Raw genomic sequence first — 26,843 nt, 5'->3', positions numbered from 1 at the left:
ATTATCATGCTATGAGGGCACTCAAGAAGCGCTATGCATAGGCCCTCAAGAAAGAAACTGAGACCCCTTACTCTAGCCTGCAGCCAGCATGAACCTGTCAGCCATGTCAGTGAGTTATCTTAGAAAGGGATTCCCCATTTCAGTCAAGCCATTGGATGACTATAGCATCAGACCTATGGGCAATAATATGAGAGACACAGAGCCAGAAAATTCCATCTGAGCCATGTTATGTTCTTAACTACTAGAAACTGTGAGATTTAATGTGATTTTTGTTGTGTTAAGCCATTAAAATTGGGGTAATTCATTATGAGCGTTGCAAACATTTGTTAACTAATATGCTAATTCAAATTGGTTCAAGGACAAAAAAAGAATGTATCTATTGTTCACATAATGGAAAATTCTGGGGGCATGGCTTTTAGGATGGATGCATTGGGGGCGGGAAGGATTGGGAGTCTGGGATTAGCAGATGCAAACTTTATATATAGGATAAGTAACAAGGTCCTAGTCTGTAGCACAGAGAATTATATTTACTATCACATGATAAACCATAATGGAAAAGAATATTAAAAAGAATATATATATATATATATATGTATGAGTCACTTTGCTGTGCAGCAGATTAACACAACATTGTAAATCAACTATATTTCATTAAAAATTTTAAAAAAGGATGGATATATTTAGGTACAAACAATTGTTGCTAGGAATATGCTTATTCCCATATCTTTTATAGAAGATAAATGATACCTTCATTTCCCCTTTTCAGGTTTATTTCTTCAGGCAGATTCTTCTTATGATTTTGCATACATGAGTAGGAATAACTCCAGATATACATTCTAACATGTTAGCAACTCAGAGAAGCAAAGTGTCTCTTTTCCAAAGTTTATTTGAATATCTAAGATTGAGTCTTTTTAGCCTGCTTTATGATGGGTACACTTGAGGCCAGAGGATAGATCTGTGGGTGTTAGTTCAGTTCAGTTCAGTCGCTCAGTCATGTCCGACTCTTTGCGACTCCATGAATCGCAGCACGCCAGGCCTCCCTGTCCATCACCAACTCCTGGAGTTCACTCAGACTCATGCCCATCGAGTTGGTGATGCCATCCAGCCATCTCATCCTCTGTCGTCCCCTTCTCCTCCTGCCCCCAATCCCTCCCAGCATTAGAGTCTTTTCCAGTGAGTCAACTCTTCACATGAGGTGGCCAAAGTACTGGAGTTTCAGCCTCAGCGTCATTCCTTCCAAAGAAATCCCAGGACTGATCTCCTTTAGAAGGGACTGGTAGGATCTCCTTGCAGTCCAAGGGGACTCTCAAGAGTCTTCTCCAACACCACAGTTCAAAAGCATCAATTCTTCGGCACTCAGCTTTCTTCACAGTTCAACTCTCACATCCATACATGACTACTGGAAAAACCATAGCTTTGACTAGACAAACCTTTGTTGGCAAAGTAATGTCTCTGCTTTTCAATACGCTGTCTAGGTTGGTCATAACTTTCCTTCCAAGGAGTAAGCGTCTTTTAATTTCATGGCTGCAGTCACCATCTGCAGTGATTTTGGAGCCTCCAAAAATAAAGTCTGACACTGTTTCCCCATCTATTTCCCATGAATTGATGGGACCGAATGCCATGATCTTCGTTTTCTGAATGTTGAGCTTTAAGCCAACTTTTTCACTCTCCTCTTTCACTTTCATGAAGAGGCTTTTTAGTTCCTCTTCACTTTCTGCCATAAGGGTGGTGTCATGTGCGTATCTGAGGTTATTGATATTTCTCCTGGCAATCTTGATTCCAGCTTGTGTTTCTTCCAGCCCAGCGTTTCTCATGATGTGCTCTGCATATAAGTTAAATAAACAGGGTGACGATATACAGCCTTGGCGTACTCCTTTTTCTATTTGGAACCAGTCTGTTGTTCCATGTCCAGGTCTAACTGTTGCTTCCTGACCTGCATACAGATTTCTCAAGAGGCAGGTTAGGTGGTCTGGTATTCCCATCTCTTTCAGAATTTCCCACAGTTTATTGTGATCCACACAGTCAAAGACTTTGGCATAGTCAATAAAGCAGAAATAGATGTTTTTCAGGAATTCTCTTGCTTTTTCGATGATCCAGCAGATGTTGGCAATTTGATCTCTGGTTCCTCTGCCTTTTCTAAAACCAGCTTGAACATCAGGAAGTTCATGGTTCACATATTGCTGAAGCCTGGCTTAGACAATTTTAAGCATTACTTTACTAGCATGTGAGTTGAGTGCAATTGTGTGGTAGTTTGAGCATTCTTTGGCATTGCCTTTCTTTGGGGTGGGTGTTAGAACTGCTGTTCAAGCATCCTTGAAGCTAAATGATGGGGTAGACTCCCACAAAGGGAGCAATTATGAGAGAAAGGTGTATTCCAAAGAACAATTGGGGTATTATATCTGAAGAATAGATCCTGAGCAGACGAAACTAATCAACTGCAAAGACTTATGGGATAATCTTCCAAAAGCCCTACTTTGATCATGTTTCTCAGAATGTCAAGGCCACTTGGTGCCTTTAACTTTTCTACATTAAATATTTCTTTGAAAAATGGAAAAAGTAACATGTTCTTGTTGCAACCACTAACATATTGCAAAGAAATTGTGATGATTAGGTATGTTGGATTGATTAATTCCTAAGACATGAATTGAGCACCTCCTGTGTACTTTCACATGATGTTGGGTGCTGCAAATTCAGTGGTGAGCAAGAGAAGTTCAGTAGGTCCCTGCCTTCCTACTGTGTGTAATGTAGTTTGAAAAATACTCCGAACATTCAAGAAGTAATTATATGAGTGATACTTTAAATATAATGTTAAGTGCCATCCAGGAAAAATATAAGATTCTCTGGGAGCACAGAACTGTCTGGTGCTCAGTAAATAAACATGAGGTTCAGATAACAGATTTGGTGTCTAAGCCCTCAGGTCAAATCCTGGTGCTGTTTCTGGGTAATTGAGTGACTTTGCGTGAAACACTTAGCTTCTTTAAGTTCTACTTCTTTCATAAACCATGTTTATGAAGATTAAGTAAGATATTGCATATTCTAGTGCAGTGCCAAGCTCATAGTAAATGCTCAATATTTGCCAATTTTATGATTTTGCACATAGGGCTTGGCACAGTGCCATGGATTAGCCTATGTTCAAAGATGTGTGCTCGATGACTAGGAACCCTCAAAGCACAAATCTGCGTGACTGTCCCTCACCTTCTTTAGGTGTTTAGTCCAGTGTCATCATCTATTCTGTTTACATTGAAGTCCCCCCTTGGCCTTATAGTTACTATTGCCTTAACTGTTTTTTTTTTTTTTTTTTAATCATCATTCTCCATACACTTATCACCATCTAATGTACAATATATTTTAGTTATTTATTTAGGGTTTGTTTTCCTATTAAATGGAACCTTGATGAAGTTCTAGATTTTTGCTTATTTTGTTCATCAGTATTTCTATAGACCTTCAAACAATGCCTGGTAAGTAGTAGGCATGGAATATATACTTAGCATAGCAATTGAATTGATTGATCACTTTTTGTATGTCAGGCACTGTTTTAGTATTTTGTATGTATTCATGTATTAAAAATGAGTATCAAGGCACTTAAAATATGTTTTAGCACACACACAGGATCAACATGACCTGTGATTTTGGACATGGGCAACATACAAGATCAGCGGTCCTGCCAAAATTCCCATCTCCTGGGGATCTCCCTTGTTGAAGTTCTGTGAGTTCTCCAGTCCCACCCCAGGAGGTATTCTTTACTGTGTGTGAGTAGTGTGTTTACTTATATAGCATGTTGTTCTGTGTTTCCTGAGCTATTTCTTAATGCATTTGGGAGAAGTGATTGCCAGGAAGAATAAGATTCTGGAGAAGGCAACCCACTCCAGTGTTCTTGCCTGGAGCATCCCAGGGAGCCTGGTGGGCTGCTGTCTATGGGGTCGCACAGAGTCGGACACGACTGAAGTGACTTAGCAGCAGCAGCAGCATACTGTTATATGTATTTGTCAGTTTAGCCCACCTGACCCTAACCCCATGGGGAAAACATGCAGTTTTCTCATTATCTTTTTACTTCCTTTAGCTTTTTCATGGGCACAAATATCTTTAAGTTTTAAATTAATACCTCACCCACATAAACTGGCACATATTACCCCTACTTCTCACCCATTCTATTGAATCTGAAGTAAATGTTTATGGAATTGAGTTTCCAAAGTTTTAAGTGAAGCACAATTCTCTGTCTGTATCTTCTGAATTAGCTTGGTCTTCAAATTTCTTTGGTTACTTTTAAAAAAGCTTATTATACTTATATTAACTCCTAGATAAAAAAAAATATTCAGAAGATTATATTGATACATGCATAAAATTGAAATTTTGCCTCCAAGATCTATTCACCAAACATAAATTTTAAGTTTTTTTGTGCAAGGTCAGAAATTTTCTGAACACACATGATCATAGTTATGTGTGCATATGTAAGTATTTATTTTTACATAAATGGGATCAAACTACTCTGCAACTACCTCTTTTACTTTATAACTCAATTGTTGTTCAGTCACTTAGTCATGTCCAACTCTTGGTGACCCTACGGACTACAGAACACCAGGCTTTCCTGTCCTTTACCATCTCCCGGAGTTTGCTCAAACTAATGTCCATTGAGTCAATGATACCATCCAACCATATCATCCTCTGTTGTCCCCTTCTCCTCCTGCCCTCAGTGTTTTCCAGTATCAGGGTCTTTTCCAATGAGTCAGCTCTTTGCATCAGGTATCCAAAATGTTGGAGCTTCAGCTTTAGCATCAGTCTTTCCAATGAATATTTGAGGTTGATTTCCTTTAAGATTGACTGGTCTCATCTTCTTGCAGTTCAGGGGACTCTTGAGTCTTCTCCAGCCCCACAGTTCAAAAGCATCAATTCTTTAGCACTCAGCCTTCTTTATGGTCCAACTCTTGTATCCATATGACTACTGGAAAAACCATAGCTTTGACTTTAACTCAGACATCTTTAAAAATCAGTTTATGTACATCTTTCTTACTTAAATATTTTAAGTTTTGAGGAGATCAAAGATGTACTCAGATTAGTCAAGCATACTCTATAGTTTATGAGAGATAAGTAATATCCATCTTTTCTTGCTTTACCCTGTTTTGACTTGATACACACTTCCATGCTTTACTCCCATCCCCCATCCATCTGACATCTACTCTAATGTTTTGTATATATGCCTTTGCATATGTATATCTCACTGAAAATCCATGCAGTATTGTTATGTAAGTTTACATATAAGCATTCATACAATATTTTATGTATATATGTGTTTTAATTTGCCTGAATAATATACACTTTTTATTTCTTTAAATAATCCTGCAGTTTAAAAATCTGTTGCTGTATGTAGCTCTAATTCATTGTTTCTGACAATTGCTTAGAATTCTTTTTTCTTTTAATTTTATTTTATTTTTAAACTTTACATAATTGTATTAGTTTTGCCAAATATCAAAATGAATCCGCCACAGGCATACATGTGTTCCCCATCCTGAACCCTCCTCCCTCCTCCCTCCCCACACCATCCCTCTGGGTCGTCCCAGTGCACCAGCCCCAAGCATCCAGCATCGTGCATCGAACCTGGACTGGCAACTCATTTCTTACATGATATTCTACATGTTTCAATGTCACTCTCCCAAATCTTCCCACCCTCTCCCTCTCCCACAGAGTCCATAAGACTGTTCTATACATCAATGTCTCTTTTGCTGTCTCATACACCACGTTATTGTTACCATCTTTCTAAATTCCATATATATGCGTTAGTATACTGTATTGATGTTTTTCCTTCTGGCTTACTTCACTCTGTATAATAGGCTCCAGTTTCATCCACCTCATTAGAACTGATTCAAATGTATTCTTTTTAATGGCTGAGTAATACTCCATTGTGTATATGTACTATAGCTTTCTTATCCATTCATCTGCTGATGGACATCTAGGTTGCTTCCATGTCCTGGCTATTATAAACAGTGCTGCAATGAACATTGGGGTACACGTGTCTCTTTCCCTTCTGGTTTCCTCAGTGTGTATGCCCAGCAGTGGGATTGCTGGATCATAAGGCAGTTCTATTTCCAGTTTTTTAAGGAATCTCCACACTGTTCTCCATAGTGGCTGTACTAGATTGCATTCCCACCAACAGTGTAAGAGGGTTCCCTTTTCTCCACACCCTCTCCAGCATTTATTATTTGTAGACTTTTGGATCGCAGCCATTCTGACTGGTGTGAAATGGTACCTCATAGTGGTTTTGATTTGCATTTCTCTGATAATGAGTGATGTTGAGCATCTTTTCATGTGTTTGTTAGCCATCTGTATGTCTTCTTTGGAGAAATGTCTATTTAGTTCTTTGGCCCATTTTTTGATTGGGTCATTTATTTTTCTGGAGTTGAGCTGTAGGAGTTGCTTGTATATTTTTGAGATTAGTTGTTTGTCAGTTGCTTCATTTGCTATTATTTTCCCCCATTCTGAAGGCTGTCTTTTCACCTTGCTAATAGTTTCCTTTGATGTGCAGAAGCTTTTAAGGTTAATTAGGTCCCATTTGTTTATTTTTGCTTTTATTTCCAATATTCTGGGAGGTGGGTCATAGAGGATCCTGCTGTGATGTATGTCAGAGAGTGTTTTGCCTATGTTCTCCTCTAGGAGTTTTATAGTTTCTGGTCTTACATTTAGATCTTTAATCCATTTTGAGTTTATTTTTGTGTATGGTGTTAGAAAGTGGTCTAGTTTCATTCTTTTACAAGTGGTTGACCAGATTTCCCAGCACCATTTGTTAAAGAGATTGTCTTTAATCCATTGTATATTCTTGCCTCCTTTCCAAGAAGAAGATATAACAATTATAAATATATATGCACCCAACACAGGAGCACCACAGTACGTAAGACAAATGCTAACAAGTATGAAAGGAGAAATTAACAATAACACAATAATAGTGGGAGACTTTAATACCCCACTTACACCTATGGATAGATCAACTAAACAGAAAATTAACAAGGAAACACAAACTTTAAACGATACAATAGACCAGTTAGACCTAATTGATATCTATAGGACATTTCATCCCAAAACAATGAATTTCACCTTTTTCTCAAGTGCACATGGAACCTTCTCCAGGATAGATCACATCCTGGGCCATAAAGCTAGCCTTGGTAAATTCAAAAAAATAGGAATCATCCCAAGCATTTTTTCTGACCACAATGCAATAAGATTAGATCTCAATTACAGGAGAAAAACTATTAAAAATTCCAACATATGGAGGCTGAACAACACGCTGCTGAATAACCAACAAATCACAGAAGAAATCAAAAAAGAAATCAAAATTTGCATAGAAATGAATGAAAATGAAAACACAACAACCCAAAACCTGTGGAACACGGTAAAAGCAGTCCTAAGGGGAAAGTTCATAGCAATACAGGCACACCTCAAGAAACAAGAAAAAAGTCAAATAAATAACCTAACTCTACACCTAAAGCAACTAGAAAAGGAAGAAATGAAGAACCCCAGGGTTAGTAGCAGGAAAGAAATCTTAAAAATTAGAGCAGAAATAAATGCAAAAGAAACAAAAGAGACCATAGCAAAAATCAACAAAACCAAAAGCTGGTTCTTTGAAAGGATAAATAAAATTGACAAACCAATAGCCAGACTCATCAAGAAACAAAGGGAGAAAAATCAAATCAACAAAATTAGAAACGAAAATGGAGAGATCACAACAGACAACACAGAAATACAAAGGATCATAAGAGACTACTATCAACTACTATCAATATGCCAATAAAATGGACAACGTGGAAGAAATGGACAAATTCTTAGAAAAGTACAACTTTCCAAAACTCAACCAGGAAGAAATAGAAAATCTTAACAGACCCATCACAAGCATGGAAATTGAAACTGTAATAAAAAATCTTCCAGCAAACAAAAGCCCCGGTCCAGACGGCTTCACAGCTGAATTCTACCAAAAATTTAGAGAAGAGCTGACACCTATCCTGCTCAAACTCTTCCAAAAAATTGCAGAGGAAGGTAAACTTCCAAACTCATTCTATGAGGCCACCATCACCCTAATACCAAAACCTGACAAAGATCCCACAAAAAAGAAAACTACAGGCCAATATCACTGATGAACATAGATACAAAAATCCTTAACAAAATTCTAGCAATCAGAATCCAGCAACACATTAAAAAGGTCATACACCATGATCAAGTGGACTTTATCCCAGGGATGCAAGGATTCTTCAATATCTGCAAATCAATCAATGTAATACACCACATTAACAAATTGAAAAATAAAAACCATATGATTATCTCAATAGATGCAGAGAAAGCCTTTGACAAGATTCAACATCCATTTATGATAAAAACTCTCCAGAAAGCAGGAATAGAAGGAACATACCTCAACATAATAAAAGCTATATATGACAAACCCACAGCAAACATTATCCTCAATGGTGAAAAATTGAAAGCATTTCCTCTAAAGTCAGGAACAAGACAAGGGTGCCCACTTTCACCATTACTATTCAACATAGTTTTGGAAGTTTTGGCCACAGCAATCAGAGCAGAAAAAGAAATAAAAGGAATCCAAATTGGAAAAGAAGAAGTAAAACTCTCACTATTTGCAGATGACATGATCCTCTACATAGAAAACCCTAAAGATTCCACCAGAAAATTACTAGAAATAATCAATGACTATAGTAAAGTTGCAGGATATAAAATCAACACACAGAAATCCCTCGCATTCCTATACACTAATAATGAGAAAACAGAGAAATTAAGGAAACAATTCCATTCACCATTGCAACGAAAAGAATAAAATACTTAGGAATTTATCTACCTAAAGAAACTAAAGACCTATATATAGAAAACCATAAAACACTGGTGAAAGAAATCAAAGAGGACACTAATAGATGGAGAAATATACCATGTTCATGGATTGGAAGAATCAATATAGTGAAAATGAGTATACTACCCAAAGCAATTTATAGATTCAACGCAATCCGTATCAAGCTACCAACAGTATTCTTCACAGAGCTAGAATAAATAATTTCACAATTTGTGTGGAAAAACAAAAAACCTCGAATAGCCAAAGCGATCTTGAGAAAGAAGAATGGAACTGGAGGAATCAACCTACCTGACTTCAGGCTCTACTACAAAGCCACAGTTATCAAGACAGTATGGTATTGGCACAAAGACAAATATAGATCAATGGAATAAAATAGAAAGCCCAGAGATAATTCCACGCACATATGGACACCTTATCTTAGAATTCTAAAAACAAAATTTTATTAAAGAAAGAGACAAACTGCGAAATATTGCTTTAATTTCTCACTTAATGACACTTGTTTTTATCCTATTGGGTTGACTAGTATTAAGGGAGCAAGAACAATACAGGAAAGAGGTGAAGTTAGAGGAGACAGATTGGGTGGAATATAACTGGGTGGAAGAGTTTTTAGAGTTGTATGTATTATTTATTCATGTTGTATTTATAAATAGTTTTTGACTTTCAATGGTTCAGTTGAGGGTTTTTCATCTTTATGGTGGTGTGAAAGCAATGTGCGTTCAGTAGAAACCATACCTGGAGTTTAAAATTTTGATTTTTTCCTAGGCTAGAGGTATGTGGTACAATATCCTCTTGTGATCCTGGGCAGTTTCAGTAGACCACAGCTCCAAGTCAGCCACACAGTCATGAGGGTAAACACACTGAAAACTTTCTGTACCCATACAACCTTTTACTTTTCACCTTTAGTATAGCATTCAGTCAATTATAAGAGATGTTACAGTCCTAAAGGAAATCAACCCTGAATATTCATTGCAAGGATGATGCTGAAGCTCCAGTACTTTGGCCACCTGATGTGAAGAGATGACTCACTGGAAAAGACCCTGATGCTGGGAAAGATTGAAGGCAGGAGGAGAAGGGGACAACAGAGGATGAGATAGTTGGATGGCATCACTGACTTGATGGACATGAGTTTGAGTAAGCTCTGGGAGATGAGCGTGGCGTGCTGCAGTCTATGGGGTTAGAGAGTCGGACACGACTGAGTGACTGAACAACAACAAAACCCACTGTATTATACAATGGCTTTGGGTTAGATGATTTTGCCCAACTGTAGGCTAATGTAACTGATCTGAAGACATTTAACATAGACTAGGCTAAGCTATGATGTTTGCTAGGTTAGGTGCATTAAATACATTTTCAACTAGCAGTGTGTTTATTGGGATATATCCCCATTGTAAGTCAGTTCAGTTCAGTTCAGTCACTCAGTCGTGTCCGACGCTTTGCGACCCCATGAATCGCAGCACGCCAGGCCTCCCTGTCCATCACCAACTCTGGGAGTTCACTCAGACTCATGTCCATCGAGTCATTGATGCCATCCAGCCATCTCACCCTCTGTCATCCCCAGTGAGTCAGCTCTTCACATGAGGTGGCCAAAGTACTGGAGTTTCAGTTTTAGCGGCATTCCTTCCAAAGAAATCCCAGGGCTGATCTCCTTCAGAATGGATTGGTTGGATCTCCTTGCAGTCCAAGGGACTCTCAAGAGTCTTCTCCAACACCACAGTTCAAAAGCATCAATTCTTCAGTGCTCAGCCGTCTTCACAGTCCAACTCTCACATCCATACATGACCACAGGAAAAACCATAGCCTTGACTAGACGGAACTTTGTTGGTGAAGTAATGTCTGTGCTTTTGAATATGCTATATGGGTTGGTCATAACTTTCCTTTCAAGGAGTAAGCGTCTTTTAATTTCATGGCTGCAGTCACCATCTGTAGTGATTTTGGAGCTCAAAATAATAAATCTGACACTGTTTCCACTGTTTCACCATCTATTTCCCATGTAATGATGGGACCAGATGCCGTGATCTTCATTTTCTGAATATTGAGCTTTAAGCCAACTTTTTCACTCTCTACTTTCTAGTGGCTTTTTAGTTCCTTTTCACTTTCTGCCATAAGGGTGGTGTCATCTGCATATCTGAGGTTTTTGATATTTCTCCCGTCAATCTTGATTCCAGCTTGTGCTTCTTCCAGCCCAGCATTTCTCATGATGTACTCTTCATAGAAGTTAAATAAGCAGGGTGACAATATACAGCCTTGACATACTCCTTTTTGGAACCAGTCTGTTGTTCCATGTCCAGTTCTAACTGTTGCTTCCTGACCTGCATATTGGTTTCTCAAGAAGCAGGTTAGGTGGTCTGGTATTCCCATCTGTTTCAGAATTTTCCACAGTTTATTGTGATCCACACAGTCAAAGGCTTTGGCATAGTCAATAAAGCAGAAATAGATGTTTTTCTGGAACTCTCTTGCTTTTTCTATGATCCAGCGGATGTTGGCAATTTGATCTCTGGTTCCTCTGCCTTTTCTAAAACCAGCTTGAACATCAGGAAGTTCACGGTTCACATATTGCTGAAGCCTGGCTTGGAGAATTTTGAGGATTACGAGCATTACTTTACTAGCATGTGAGATGAGTGCAATTGTGCGATAGTTTGAGCATTCTTTGGCATTGCCTTTCTTTGGGATTGAAATGAAAACTGATCTTCACGACCCAGATAATTATGATGATGTGATCACTGACCTAGAGCCAGACATCCTGGAATGTGAAGTCAAGTGGGCCTTAGAAAGCATCACTACGAACAAAGCTAGTGGAGGTGATGGAATTCCAGTTGAGCTATTTCAAATCCTGAAAGATGATGACGTGAAAGTGCTGCACTCAATATGCCAGCAAATTTGGAAAATTCAGCAGTGGCCACAGGACTGGAAAAGGTCAGTTTTCATTGTAAGTCAAGGAAAACTAAATTTGCCACCCCAAATTATCTCTTTGGCATGTGGATTATTTTAAGCTGAAAACAATCAAGGCCCAAAAAACTTTGGGAAGAATGTTGGACCTTGCCCCTAACTGCTTGAGGAATTTAGGTAGATGGTCTATTTCAGGAATAGTGCTGTCACCATAGGTAACTATAGTATGAACTAGTGTGCTAGACAAAGAGGACCCAGTAGTCTATTTGTTAAAAATTCTTCTCTATGTCCCACTGTCTCTTCAAGGCTCAGCAAACATTTATTTACCAAACACTTTTCTTTCCATCTTCATATGAACTGCCTTTCTCCCCTGTGTAGCCCCAAACCCCTGCCCCCACCATCCTCTTTTGTGTTTAGCTGAAGATGTTATTTTAAGTGAGAGTTTCACCCGTTTTGGAAAGTTACACAGTACTCTTGGGTCTCTCCCATGTATTTTGTTGCTCACTTGCTAAGCTGTGTCTGACTCTTTGTGACCCCATGAACTTCAGCATGCCAGGCTTTCCTGTCCTTCACTATCCCCCTGAATTTCTCCAAACTCATGTCCATCCGGTCGGTGATGCCATCCAACTGCCTCATCCTCTGTCACCCCCTTTTCCTCCTGCCTTCAGTCTTTCCTAGCATCAGGATCTTTTCCAATGAGTTGGCTCTTTGCATCAGGTAGCCAAGTATTAGAGCTTCAGCATCAGTCCTTTCAATGAATATTTATGACTGGTTTCCTTTAGGATTGACTGGATCTCCTAGCAGTCCAAGGGACTCTCAAGAGTCTTCTCTAGCCCACAGTTTGAAAGCATCAATTCTTCAGCACTCAGCTTTCTTTCTGGTCCACCTCTCACATCTATACATGACTACGGGAAAACCCATAGTTTTGACTATACAGAACTTTGTCAGCATATTGATACCTCTGCTTTTTAATATACTCTCTAGGTTTGTCATAACTATTCTTCCAAGAAGCAAGCATCTTTAAATTTTAATTTAATTTTAATTTCTCCCATATATATGTTATCAAACTTTGTTTGATTTTCTCTTTTTAATCTGTGCCATGTCAATTTAATTCTTAGACTAGCCAGAAGAACCTAAAAGGGTAGAGGAAAATTTCCTTCTCTCCAACAGTATCTAAGATCATAAGGACTTTATTAGGCTTTTTAAAAGATGGCTATTAAAATTAATTTGTATAGGCTAAAGTTATGGGGTGCTTTGTACCATGGGAATTAGCTAAGTAAATTCAACTCTGAATGATAAATCCTGTGGTGAATAGGGATGTAAAAAGAATACTTATGAAGGGAAGAACATATTGACATAAGAGAAAAGCCTTACATAGAGAAAAGAGTTAAAAAGTATATATTTAGTGTTTTGCAGGAAAGGAATACAGTATATTGGATCGCTGGTATATCTCTTAACAGTTTGCGTGCTTGTATACATACTAAGTCGCTTCAGTCATGTCCAACTCTTTGCAACCCCATGGACTGTAGCCCACCAGGCTCCTCTGTCCATGGGATTCTCCAGGAAAGAATACTGGAGTGGGTTGCCATGCCCTCTGCAGCGAATCTTCCTAACCCAGGGATCAAACCTGCATCTCTTATGTCTCCTGCATTGGTAAGCAGATTCTTTTACCACTAGTGCCACCTGGAAAGTCCTAACCATTCTCAGGTATAGTTAAGTTTGATATATTGCGTTTGCTAAGGTTTCAGTAGCTTCCTAGGACTAAAACATTTCCTTGAATTTTGTTTTAATCAATAAATAGTTTGATTATTCAGTCGACCTACTTGGCACCATTATACTAGTAGAAAGTGAGGTTAGATATGAAATGTGGGAAGGTTGGGAAACTGGGATGGAATTCAAGCATTACTCTCATCCATTATAATCAACATGATGGCATGTGGATGCTAAAATGGCCTCGTGTGATTAACTTATTCAATGGCTACCACTGAATATTGGATCATACTTGGATAAATAAGAATATGCAGCTTCTGGAATTTTAAGATGGGAAATCCATACTCTGAAAATATGGTGTCCTGAGAGATGCAGTCCCTCAGAGGTTTTGCAGGTAGCCAGCTGATAATCTTGGATAGTAATCCCAGTGTGCATTCCCAATATTGAAATCTTTTCAATTTAATAAAAAAAAAATCAAGCTCATCAAATTTGCATTCTGATTTTCCATCTTCTTTCTTCCCTTCCTTTCATTTAGCAGATATTTATTGAATGCCTACAGTGCCAGGCAGGGTTCTAGATGCTTCATAAACAAGGCAGATATGTTTCTTTATATGAAATATGTAGTCTAGACAAAGTGGAGATGAAAAAATAAGAAATAGGTAAGAATTTCAGAAAGTGCTATAATGAAAAGTCAGGATAGCATAATAGAAACTAGCTAGAGGTAGGAATAGTCTGCTTTGTGTAACTGATATGAAAAAGTCTCTCCAAGATAGTGCTATTTTATTATTACTTAATGAGGTAGAATGAGCCACGAAAATATCCAGGTAAGAATATTCTGGAGAGAGGAAACAGCTTGTGGAAATGCCCTGAGGTAGAAACAAGCTTGGCATTAAAAAATTTAAACCTTTGCAAATTTAAACAAATACGGAATTAAATCCAAATTTACAGTATCTTGAAAATTCTAACTGCATGTTCAGACTTTAGGGTAACACAACCTGATGTGAAGTATTAAACAGCCTGTTTTATTTTGGGGCAGGGGTGTGTGTAATGAGATTCATCTTATTTATATGTCAGTTTTAGAGTAGATTAAAATGTGATTTCATGGAGATTTCTTTCCATGTTGTAATAAATGTGTTATCCTTGATTGGTGTATGCTGGTATTGATAAGATGATCCAGGTCTTATGTGTCTGTTTATATTAGATTAGGTGCACATTGGTATGGAGAAGGCAGTGGCACCCCACTCCAGTACTCTTGCCTGGAAAATCCCATGGACGCAGGAGCCTGGTAGGCTGCAGACCATGGGGTCACGAAGAGTCGGACACGACTGAGTGACTTCACTTTCACTTTTCCCTTTCATGCATTGGAGAAGGAAATGGCAACCCACTCCAGTGTTCTTGCCTGGAGAATCCCAGGGACGGAGGAGCCTCGTGGGCTGCCGTCTATGGGGTCACACAGAGTCGGACACGACTGAAGCGACTTAGCAGTAGCAGCAGCAGCAGATTGGTAAGCCCAATTCACAGTTGGCTAAAGTATAGATTTATTGACTCAAAGGATCCAAGGAATGGTTCAACATAAAATTGGGAAAGGAAAGGAAAGGAATAGAACTGAGTCTCAATTACTACCAGAATTCACTCTCCCTTTTTATTTTTTTATTTTCCCCTACTTGCTGTTTGGGTTAACTTAATTTTTCCCAACTGTAGATGGATTTCTCCTGACTGGCAATTAAAAGGCCAGTAACAGCTACCCACTGTTCCTGCCTGGAGAATCCCACGGACGGGTGAGCCTGGTGGGCTGCCGTCTGGGGTCGCATAGAGTTGGACATGACTGAAGCGACTTAGCAGCAGCAGCAGCAACAGCTTCTGAGTTTTGTATTTTTAAGCTTCTGCTACCAACAGTTACTCTATCTCAGATTCCCATAAATCTCAGGTAAGGGCTCTGATTGACTCAGCGTGTAGAAGGAAAAGTTGAAGCAGAAGTCAAGTAATATAGAAGCATGGCAGTTCTACTGGTGCAGTTCAAAAGACAAGGGATTGCTTTTGCCTGAAATGAGTGGAGAGTGAGTGGATTGGGAGATGCTGTGCAGTTACGATACTTAATATTCAATACCCTGTTGTTAATCAATATCCATTTGAAAACCAATATAAAACACTAAACCTGCTCCCAGTATGATTCTACTCTTGTCTACAGCAACAATAACAACAACCAAAAGACAAAAATAAGGACCAGTAAGCTCTTTTAATTGTTCACCTTTAATCACAAAATTCTGTTTAGAAACAAAGTTAATGTGGACAGAGTAAAAAGTCTTAATGTCCTACAACTACCCAAGTCAAATTTTTAAGTTGAAAGGAATTGTTCCAGATCTGAAAAATAATAGATTTAGAGAAGCATGGCTGTTTTGAATGACTTTGTGAGTCACTCTTCCAGAATTATCACAGAAATTACACCCTATGTTGCTTACTTATGAATGAAAGAATTAGCTTTATTTATTCAGAATATACCTATATCTCTGATTATTTTAAGCTAAAATGTGTGTATGTTTCCCTTTCAAATTTGAATTATCTGGGGAATTGCTTCAATTCTATGCTTTACACTGCTTGTGATGTTTAATTTTTCATGTCAGCTTGACTGGGCTAAAGGATGCCCAGATGGCTGGTAAAATATCATTTCTGGATTTGTCTGTGAGAGTGTTTCCAGAAGAGATTAGCATTTGAATAAGGAGACTGAATAAAGAAGATTACCCTCATCAGTGTTAGTGGGCATCATCCAATTCATTGAGGGCCTGATGAGAACAGAGAAGCAGAAGCAGGCTGAATTTGCTAAAGATGAGACATTGATCTCCTGTCCTCAGACACCAGGGTTCCTGGATCTCAGACCTTCAGACTCAGATTAAATTACAACACTGGCTTTCTTGGTTCTCCAGGTTGCAGATATTGAGATCATGGGACTTCTCAGCCTCCATAATTGCATAAGCTAATTCCTATAACAAAGCTCATCATATAAATATATATCTCCAGTTGCTTTTATTTCTCTGGAGAACCTTGGCTAATCCTCTGCTTCACAATAAAGATTAAGAGATTATGTAGTTGGCTTGAGCATTGTAGATAAATGTGACATGACAATTCAATTCCTAGGCTGGAATTCTTCTATTTGCAATTCTGTTCCAACAGGTTAATCACCAAACTGTGCTTTCTGTGTGTGCATTGTGCTTTTATCTAGGATGTTTTTACTTTGTACACACTCAGTTTAACTTAAACTTAAATCATACAATAAAGATGATTTTTAATATAACCCTAGCCTTCAAACCTCTTTTTTATTTTTTTTACTGATTACCAAAACATCTAAAGCTATTTAGTGCCATTAGGATAATTTAGCATTTTAAGGAATTTGAAGTTTATTTTTGGATTTGTTCCACTCTTTTCAGATTCTAATCAAGTGGCAGCAATGAACAATAAGAAATTATGCAGCACGCAAATTCAAGTAATAATCACATACCAATTACCTTAAGGGAGAAATCTCATTCTCCTGTTGCTTGTCCTTAGCCCCTCTAATTACATCATTTTGGAAGCAGATAAACTTTATGAAGATTTAAGGTGTTTCAAAATACCATTCTGTTTATTTTTTTCCTGTTAAGCCACCCCCGCCCCCCAACCCGCTCCCCACTAATATAGTCTAGGAAATTGGGAGAACAAATAGATAATGTTTGTTCTATAGAAACTTTTAACTGAAAATGTACTTCTTTGAGATTACCTGTTTAAATAACTGAGGATTGGTTTGTGCTTATTTTAACAGACATTTTAAAAGATTATTATTTTTTTTGTACACTTACTTCTTACAGCATCAATCAAGAGGCATTACACTAGGTTTTCTTAAATGATAATGGAGATATGTCTAATCTAGATTATGTTAGTTCCATTGGCCCCCAGATCCTGTTCAAGGAAGATGATCCCTCAGAACTGTCTCAGGTAACTGATGCTTTGTGAGGCATTCACTCCTCTGTACGGGTTTAAAGGGCTTCCCTGATAGCTCAGCAGTAAAGAATCCACCTGCAATGCAGGAGATCCATGAGACATAGATTCAGTCCCTTGGTTGAGGGCATGGCCACCCACTCCAGTATTCTTGCCTGGAGAATCCCATGGACAGAGGAGCCGGGTGGGCTACGGTCTATAGGATCCCACAGAACAGGACACAACTAAAGTGACTTAGCATGCACACATGCCATGGGTTTAAAATGATCTCCAAAGCTATAAAACATTTTTGTAAATGAGGAGGAATTGTTTATTGTAGCTCCATGCCCCAGACTTATGATTCAAAGTAGACTAAAGAAAGACAGTGTAAAACAGATAGCTAGTGGGAACCTCCTACAAAGCACAGGAAACAGCTTGCTGCTCTGTGATGGACTAGGTGGGTGGGGGCTGGGTGGGAGTGGTCCAAGAAGGAAGGGATGTATGTATATGTATAGCTGATTCGCTTCGTTGTACAGCAGAAGCTAACACAGCATTGTAAAGCAATTATATTTCAATACAAAATAAATTTAATAGCAAAAAGGAAAAGAAAAAAAAGACAGTGGCCCCTGGTGAAAGCCTATTGTGTAAACTGATCTAAGTCTCTTAGGCAGTTTGCAGCAGAAGTCTCTGAGGTTAGAGACAGTAGGCTTTGTATAGTTCCATTGGCCACAACCTCACAGTTCATGAGATGTTCTAGGCTCTCCTACCATATTCTTATATCACTTATACATTTACTTCTGATCAGACACAAACTATTGTTTCTGTCATGCAACACCCCATTCTATGGCTGCAAGCACTCCAAATGTACCATGCTTGAATGATTCATTCTAAAATGGACACTAGGTGAATTACCTTCTACCTGGATAAGGTGATAAAAGTATCTGTTAGACTAGGGGGACCCAGGTCCTAAAGAAGTTCTAGACCTAAAGTGATGCTTTCAAGGTATTGAGCACTTCGCTGTTTTGGATATCTGGTTCATGAAAAGGCATTGGAGCTTATAAAATATTTCTTGTCAAGAGATCTTGAACACCTCTTATTTTTACTACTGGGGGAAATCAACATTCCTTTTGTAAACTAACGCCTGTTATTAGAATATATTTAGGAAAAATATTTGAAATGCTAGCATAGTCACTTTGAAACATAGATTCTTGATTGCAGTTCTTGAAGTACTAAGTAGCTGTCCCTAGGGTGCAAATTAAAGTTAATTTGCACACATAAACATGCATAGTATACACACCCACAAACACAGATTTACGTAATATATTATTTATATGGAAATATTTTGATATAAATTGACTTGAAGTGAAAGTCACTCAGTCATGTCTGACTCTTTGAGACCCTATGGACTGTGGCCCATCAGACTTATCTGCCCATGGGATTCTCCAGGCAAGAATATTGGAGTGGGTTGCCATGTCCTCCTGCAGGGATCTTCCCAACCCAAGAATTGATCCTGCATCTCTTATGTCTCCTGCATTGGGAGGAAAGTTTACCAATAGCACGAAGTCAAGAGGAATTTTTGGGGTGGGTGGAAGGCAGGCCCAAGAATCAGCAGAAATGTATGATTTAGCTATGTAGTATCATAAATAAACAAATATTAAATTTGGCTCTAGCCTTCTCCTACTCTTTTCCCTTGGATTTCATCAAAGGTATAAATTATGTGACAGGTTAGACAGAGCCAAACTGTAGATTAAGAAAAGTATTGAGCCATAATCAAATCTCTATGACTGAGACACTTATAAATATATATAAATTATGTAATATACTTATAAATTATATAAATATATATAAAAAGAACATACTATTTTGTATGGTTTTTCCAGTAGTCATGTATGGATGTGAGAGTTGGACTATAAAGAAAGCTGAGCGCCAAAGAATTGATGCTTTTGAACTGTGGTGTTGGAGAAGACTCTTGAGAGTCCCATGGACTGCAAGGAGATCCAAACAGTCCATCCTAAAGGAGATCAGTCCTGGGTGTTAATTGGAAGGACTGATGCTGAAGCTGAAACTCCAATGCTTTGGCCACCTGATGAGAAGAGCTGACTCATTGGAAAAGACCCTGATGCTGGGAAAGATTGAGGGCAGGAGGAGAAGGGGACAACAGAGAATGAGATGGTTGGATGGCATCACTGACTCAATGGACATGAGTTTGGGTAAACTCCAGGAATTGGTGATGGACAGAGAGGCCTGGCGTGCTGTGGTTCATGGTGTCACAGAGTCAGACACGACTGAGGGACTGGACTGAACTGAATTTTGTATGAACACTAAATTTCTTCAATGTATATCTCTTACTGCCACCACCACTAAGTCGCTTCAGTCGTGTGCAACTCTGTGTGACCCCATAGACAGCAGCCCACCAGGCTCCCCCGTCCCTGGGATTCTCAAGGCAAGAACACTGGAGTGGGTTGCCATTTCCTTCTCCAGTGCATGAAAAGTGAAGAGTGAAAGTGAAGTCGTTCAGTCGTGTCCGACTCTTAGCGACCCTATGGACTGCAGCCTATCAGGCTCCTGTGTCCATGGGATTTTCCAGGCAAGAGTACTGGAGTGGGGTGCCATTGCCTTCTTCGATATCTCTTACTAGCTCTCTAAAAATGAGATTGCAGAATATTCTTTTTACTTGTGTAATTCTGAGTGTCTTGCATAGCTTAATGAACCATGGAAACAGCAGATGGCACGTGGCAAGATGTCCATTCTAATAGTTTCTAGGAGTGCCTCTTCCTTGACTTTGTGAGGTGTTTGAGGACAGGAACTGGCTCTTGTTCATTTTTGTATCTCCACTACTGACTACTTAAAGGTTTTTGAAACTGTACATCAAATAAAAGAGTGAATGAATAAGTATATCAACCAATGAAGGAAATATATAGATGTTAGTTTAGAGAAATGAAAGAAAAGTAAAATGGTGGAAATAAAAATGCCGAATGAGATTACTTAAATCTTTGGCCACTAAGTGGTATATTAAATTCTGTCTTCTTTTTTTTTTCTTCTCCTTCTAGAAATAGCAAGATGAGCCAATTTTTACTTCCTCCTTTAGAAGCTTGCATCCTTGAAGTTCAGTAGAATCAAACAATTAGCCTTGTGAGGATGCCTGGAAAGTAACGTTAAATATAAACGTGAAAATTTGTTATGTTACTCTTTAATATTTTAAGACACCAGGGACCATGATGAGGTATGACCTGAAGGAAGTGAGAGAATGAGGAGTGAGGATGTCAAGGCAAGTGCTGTTCCAGGCAGGTGAGTTGCAGGGGCTCAGACGCTGAGACTAGTTCAGGGAGAGGCGATGGGAGCAGACGAGTTGGAGAGAGTAGAGGGAGAGGCTCTCAGACACAGAAAGAAGTAAGTACTTGGTGTTCACTCTGAATGGGGTTAGGAAGGCTGTAAGGACTTTGAGTAGAGGAATGTAATAACTGGCTTATATTTTAAAAGTATTCTTCTGTCTCTTATGGTATCAGGATAGAGAGCAAGAATGGAAATCAGAAATCTGCTAAAGGGCACATGGGGAATTCCCCGTCGGAGGAGACGGGAAATAGATGAAAAGATCATCTCAGAAGTGATAAATACAGAGAACAACACCACCGATGTGACAGCGGCTAGGGGCTAGATCGCTGCTTGTCCACTTTGAATATGGTCATCAGGGTCGGTCTTTCTTAGGAAGTAATATTTTAGCTTAGATGTGAAGATGAGGAAACTCAGCTTTATGAATGCATAGGGGCAGAGGATGCTTGGTCAAAGAATACCAAGTGTGAGCATTGCTCAGACTTCACACTGTGTTTAATGAATTTTCGGTTGACTCAAAATTTGAACCTTTTAATATGGTTCTGATTTGGGAGATGTGTGGTGAAGTTGAAGTGCACAGGCTTCAAAGCCAGGCTAATTTTACTTCAATTCAGAATCTTCCCCTGATCAATTACATGACCTAAGATCAGTCACTAATCCCCTATGAGCTTCACTGATCTCATTTTAAAATGGAAATCGTAAAACCTACCAGATAGGATTAAATGAGGTAACATACATAAAGCATTGATGTGCTTTAACTCCTGATGGATATTTGGTGTCCAACAAAAATTATTAAAATTATATAGAAAAAAAGAATAACGTGGGCTTCCCTGGTGGCTCAAATGGTAAAGAATCTGCCTGCAATGTGGGAGACCTGGGTTTGATCCCTGGGTTGGGAAGATCTCCTGGAGGAGGGCATGGCTAAACCACTCCAGTGTTCTTGCCCGGAGAATCCCATGGACAGAGGAGCCTGGTGGGCTAGAGTCCATGGGGTTGCAAAGAGTCAGACATGACTGAGCAATATAGCACAGCACAATGAATAATGTGGCATCATAGCTGAATAAGACAAACATGCTGTTTCTTTGTAGTAGACAATTCTAACCTGGCATGGCATACATGTGTGTTTAGTCACTCAGTCATGTCTGACTCTTTGCGACCCCATGGAGCACAGAGAATTGCTTTTTCCTACTGCTCAGGGCTTCGCTTCATATGCAGATGGGTTCTGTTGACTTTCTGTTGGACGAAGGGGTAGGTTTGGAGTTGACACTTGTACAGCAGGAATGCTGAGTGGGCCATGTTCTTGAGTTTAGCTTTCCTTATTGTTAACATAAGAAACCTTACAGTTCCTTAATGATATGCTGGCTTATGATAGAAGATTCTTTGATAACAGAAAGAGGAAATATCTCCAGGCACAAGTCCAAGAAATGCAGATGCTTCGCGGCCATGGTAATTCAGAGTTCTGTGCTGTCTTCAACATAAGTTACTTTTTTTATTTAACACAGAACTTTAAACTTAGTGATCCATAATTTCAAATGCAAATATTAAATAAAAGACTTAAAATTTTTGTTGGTTATTTTACTCTGAAAAAATTTTAACACTCAGTAATGAATATGAGTCTCTGTCTAGTGATTCAGAAATGTAATCTTTGTTTTTCTGTAACTCAGTGTTCTGTTTCAAGAGCTCATTCCCCTGATGATAGGAGCTAAATCTCAATCAATTCAAGGTCCTGCCTTTCCCCCAGGGTGGTCGCTGAATTCCGTAGCTCCTGTTGCAGGGCACAGTGCTGTCTGGCCCCTGACTGTCATCTGTACATGCAGATATCTTCTGTGATATCAGTCATCTGGCTTAGTCCTGGGCCATTGATTCCTGAAAATTGTTGCTGTGCTGTCCTTTGCTCCAGGTCGACTCTTTATGCTGCCTCTGAGCCCCTCCTGGGAGCATGGAAAACAATTGACTGCTCTTTCTGTCTACTCTGAAGCTATGGGAAACCAAGGGATGGGATGAGGTCGGGGCTATACAGGCATGTACCCCATAGCAGTTTCTATTTTAGGATTTCTGGGAAAAGTTTCTCAGAAATATCACCCCTCTCAGCTTTCTTCTATCCCCTCTGACTTTTTTCTGTCTAGGTATTTACAGCTCGAAAGCTGCAAGCTGAATGAAGCATTCTGTTGGATTGTTCCCATCACTGGATTAGTAAAGACAAGAAGCCTAGTTGCTCTAATTAGGAGAAGGGGTTGGGTAATGAGAAGTATCTTGGATAAAAACATTGATTAATATTTCAAAATAACTTTGCATTTCCATCACTTATGTAGAAAAATGCAGTTGATGAAATAATCTTTTATCAACTTTAATCAATGCTATTCATAAGGGTAGAGAGAGGATAGTTACCCCTTAAGCAGTGATGGTCATCAGTATTCATTGCTACCTCTATGATGCATCTACTGAATTTGGTTCCTTGGTGTTCTTTTAAAGACAGACTTTTTGAGGCGATTCAGATCAGCAATGTTTAAAGAATTCCTCTATCTCATATTCTTAGTTTAGTCTAAATCATGTCTCCTAGTCAAAAGGAGTATCACAAGCAAGTTGTTTTATATTTGTTTTGTATGGCTAAAACATGGCCCTAGAGATTATGATCATGAAAGACTTCAATATATACTGTATTACAGTATGTAAGATATACTGCATTAGCACTATTTTAGCCAAAAGCTGCAGAAATCTAAACTCCTATAGCTAAAAGGAGAGTATGTAGGTTTATATATCTTGAACCACTTGACTCTGCATATCAAAATTAAGGGACATATATCATATTATTGACATTTTCTTTGTCATCTGTCTCTCCTGTTTCCATCTTTCAGCTCTTCTTCCTTCTACATGTAGGTTCAATTCTAAGCCTTTCTATCTAAGAAAAAAAGAAGCAGGTTTCCCCCTCATCAGTCTCCAAAGAGCAATTATCTGGAAGGCTTATACTTCTTTAGGCCATGTGTCCATTCTTAACCCAATCACTGTAACTAGAGACATGGAGTCCTCTGATTGACTGGCCTTAATCTCATGTGCATATTTATAACTGAGAGCTACACCAAGACCACGTGGAATGTGAAAACATTGATTCTGAGTAGAAACAGCATTTTCCTGTTACCAGAAGAGTGGAGAATAGCAAAAGAGATCAGCACTACAAATTAGCAGAAGCAGGTAGGTTGAGGCTGTTTCTGTGTTTCTTTTTCAATCTGTTTTGGGAGTTGTGTGCACATTCATGATTGGTTCATGCATCATGAATGGAGATGCATAATACCCAAAGAACCTTATGGCAAAAGATAATTGCTATTTCTATACCTCTCAACTAGGTTTTTACCTTGTTTGCTGAGGTACTTTATGGAATTTCTCTTAAGACATACTTTATTATTTTACCCTTCCTAACTCCTCCTCCATCCTATGTCACCATGCACAAAACTGCTTTTGTGGCTAAGTTTGCACAGCTGGTTGAACAGGCTATTAGTAGGTCAGATTAGGTGTTGATAAAAATCTATTTGTGTGGGATTTGATCTAGTGTGTTAAAAAAATTAGTTCTAAGTTTCTTTGGAGGTAACCTCTTTCTAGAGTTAAAAAAAACAAAACAACAACAAAAAAGAAGCCTAACTGCAAAATCTTTCATCATATATCACACTTATATCTCAGAATCTAGTTCTTCTTCTTCACTCTGTTTCTATGGCATGATGCATGCCCCTGCCAAAGTCCGAATTATCAGTGGTATGGAGAAAGAGACTAAATCAGATTTATTGTAGCATGTGGATAAAGCACCTCCAAATCAGGCAGAAACTGTCAATATCATTGACCTCAGGGGAGATATGTGGGTTTTGTTACAGTGTAGCTGTAGGCCCTTCAGCCAGCAGCAAAGCATCAAAACAGCAGCAGAGAGGGATTATCTCATGACCAGAATGTAAAGTGTCATCTCTGTACAGATTTAGGAAGAGCTGTAACGGTATGAGGCCAAAGAATCTGAAATTCTTAGCCTTGGCTCTTTCTCTGCATGTCTGGGAGTTCTTGTTTAACCACTGAACCTCTTTTTGCATCACTTTACACTTTTATATATATATATATATATATATATATATATATATATATATGATGATAATAGTTCTCATGGAATCTGGACTAGATATTGCTGCTTTTTTATTTATGATTACACAATTTCCATTAATAATATTGTGATGGTTATTTTAATGTGTTAACTTGATTGGACTAAAGAATGCCTGGATAGCTATAAGACATTTTTGAATGTGTCTATGAAAGTATCTCCAGAAAAGATTAGCACTTGAATCAGCAGACTGAGTGAAGATCACCCTCACCAAGGCAGATGAGAGGCATCTAATCCATCGAGGACTTAAATAGAACAAAAAGGTGAAGGGGGAGGTGATTTTTTCTTCTCTGCTTGAGCTGAGACATCCATCTTCTCCACCTCTCTGACAATAGGCCTTTGGGCTCAGTCCAGTACTGAGACTGATGCTCTGATTCTCAAGCCTTCAAACTTAGACTGAATTATACCACCAGTTTTCCTGGTTCTTCAGCCTGACGACTTCAGTGCATCATGAGACTTCTTGGCCTCTGTAACCACATGAGTCAATACCTGTATACTTACTGCTGCTGCTGCTGCTAAGTCGCTTCAGTCGTGTCCGACTCTGTGTGACCCCATAGACGGCAGCCCACCAGGCTCCTCTGTCCATGGGATTTTCCAGGCAAGAGTACTGGAGTGGGTTGCCATTGTCTTTTCCGACAATACTTCCTATGGATTCCATTTTTCTGGAGAACCTCGACTAATACAAATTTCCTTGTCTACTATTTCTTATATCATGTGTTCACTTTTACAAAGACTTTTTGCATTTTCAATGTCATTTAATTTTTTAACAACAAGAGAGTATTTTTATTCCACCTTTTAGAAGAAGAAGAAACTGAGAAATACATAAGTGAGCTGACTTTCTTGCAAGCCTTAGGATACCATGGAAAGTTACAGGACTCAAACTTCTGTCTCTGTATTTTGATACATTGCTTGTTCTTGTCTTTATTTTTAATTTCATGATTATATGCTCTTGTTTGCTAGTAAAACCTTCTTAAGTCTAAAGCTATGAGTTTCTCTTTATTCTGTGTCTTCCATGTTTCTTTGTAAAAAATATATAGAAGCTAATATTTAATGAGCATTCACCACAGGACAAAACCTATGCAAAGTGTTTTACACTCATTGCTTCATTAATTTCTGGCTGAAACTCTATAATTTAGGGACTATTCTTATTTTCATTTTACAGATGAGGATTTTGGGCCTTAAAGAGTTTAAGAAACTTGCTTACTGTCACCCACTGCTTAGATCAGCTCTTAAGTACTGTGAGATACTGTCTCCCTGATCTACAACAGCTGCTTTCTGGGTCATTTTCCAGCTACTTCAGAAAAGATAGATTAGGTAGCTGTATCCCTCGGAGAGGAATTTTATTCATTATGCTTCCCTATATTTCCACATTGGTATACTTACCTTCCTTTAGTTCAGTTCAGTTCAGTTCAGTTGCTCAGTCGTGTCCAACTCTTTGCAACCCCATGAATTGCAGCACGCCAGGCCTCTCTGTCCATCACCAACTCCTGGAGTTAACTCAAACTCACGTCCATTGAGTCGGTGATGCCATTCAGCCATCTCATCCTCTGTCATCCCCTTCTCCTCCTGCCCCCAACCCCTCCCAGCAACAGAGTCTTTTCCAATGAGTCATGAGGTGGCCAAAGTACTGGAGTTTCAGCTTTAGCATCATTCCTTCCAAAGAACACCCAGGACTGATCTCCTTTAGAATGGACAGGTTGGATCTCCTTGCAGTCCAAGGGACTCTCAAGAGTCTTCTCCAACACCACAGTTCAAAAGCATCAATTCTTTGGTGCTCAGCTTTCTTCACAGTCCAACTCTCACATCCATACATGACCACAGGAAAAACCATAGCCTTGACTAGATGAACCTTTGTTGGCAAAGTAATGTCTCTGCTTTTGAATATGCTATATGGGTTGGTCATAACTTTCCTTCCAAGGAGTAAGCGTCTTTTAATTTCATGGCTGAAATCACCATCTGGAGTGATTTTGGAGCCCCCAAAAATAAAGTCTGACACTGTTTCCA

The sequence above is a fragment of the Bos indicus x Bos taurus genome, chromosome 29 (genome assembly GCF_003369695.1).
Source record: "Bos indicus x Bos taurus breed Angus x Brahman F1 hybrid chromosome 29, Bos_hybrid_MaternalHap_v2.0, whole genome shotgun sequence".
Taxonomy (NCBI): Eukaryota; Metazoa; Chordata; class Mammalia; order Artiodactyla; family Bovidae; genus Bos; species Bos indicus x Bos taurus.
This window is presented reverse-complemented; position numbering follows the sequence as displayed.